Genomic DNA, 1,266 nt, shown 5'->3' with positions numbered 1-1,266 from the left:
CTCATTCATGCATTTATATAACAACAAGACGTATAATCATCACATCATTAAGTCTAGCATCCACGTGTCAATTTTGTGGTTCATACTGGAAACAATCATAATTTCACTTCGTCATTCATTAGATAAATCATATCCACTTGAGCTATATATGAACCAAAATAATTCTGACAAGTTACGCACTAGATAATCCATCACTAAGTGAGTCATACATGTAGGCCATACATCAACCATTTCTATCATCAATATCAAATCTATCAATTGATTCATATAAGTAGTTTTATGTGTCAAACCAAATGCATCAATATTACATAATGTTCATAAATAAATAACATGGAATTGCAAAACAACTTGTATATGTTGTTCTATTATACTAACAGCTTGGACTATTATACTAACAGCTTGTATATGTTGTTCTGGAATTGGCCAGTGTGGGAAAACTCATGCTTTCTTTCACAAACTAATAACTAGCACACGATTGTGTACTTTTGGCATCTAATAACAAGGTGTGAGCATGGGAACTCAGGTACAACAATTCATATTTAAACCTACAAAAGATGAACAGGAAAATTACCATTGGTTTTATGCACTATCAAGCAAATTTAGAGGGCTGCAAATTGATAAACATAGGCCTGTTTATTTTTGGCATTGGTGGTTAGTTTTGGTCTTGGCTTTCCACATCAAGAACACCAAGCCTTGGAGCCAATATGCAGATCCTTTCATTGTCACAATTATGATTAGTAGCGAAGAAGGTAATGCACTCAGAATTGCATCTAGATTCTAGAATACAGAATAAGATTTATTTATAAAAATATCTCTGGTGGTGAAATGAGTAGGCTATAAGTCCCTTGTTTACTCTCTTATCTTATAGTTTCTCCCACTTTGCTAGTAGAGTAAGAATTCATACATGCATCCAACCCTGAGCCTTAAAAATATAGGCTTCTGAATTGATGAGTGAAATTTCTAGAGTGACCCGAACATAAAATAACCAACTTGGGATCCAAAATGCCATCTCCTCTTTTTTAAGTCATAACTTTGACCATTATTCAGTTCATCATTTCTAAAGCATCATCATATAGTACTCCACTAGAACAAAAAAAAAAAAAACCACCCATTTTTTGAAGAACCAAGATCATCGATATAAGTGTAAAGTATAAATCATGCAATTACAGCTTTTCTAACTATATTGAACAATATTAAGACTCTCAATGAGCTTTTTGAAAATTGTCTCAAAAGGTCTTCAGACATTTTATTAAATCTAACCTGTCT

The sequence above is a fragment of the Pinus tabuliformis genome, chromosome 3_2 (genome assembly GCF_031772625.1).
Source record: "Pinus tabuliformis cultivar Carrire ecotype Pingquan chromosome 3_2, CPIR1, whole genome shotgun sequence".
Taxonomy (NCBI): domain Eukaryota; kingdom Viridiplantae; phylum Streptophyta; class Pinopsida; order Pinales; family Pinaceae; genus Pinus; species Pinus tabuliformis.
Note: the sequence above shows the minus strand (reverse complement) of the source record.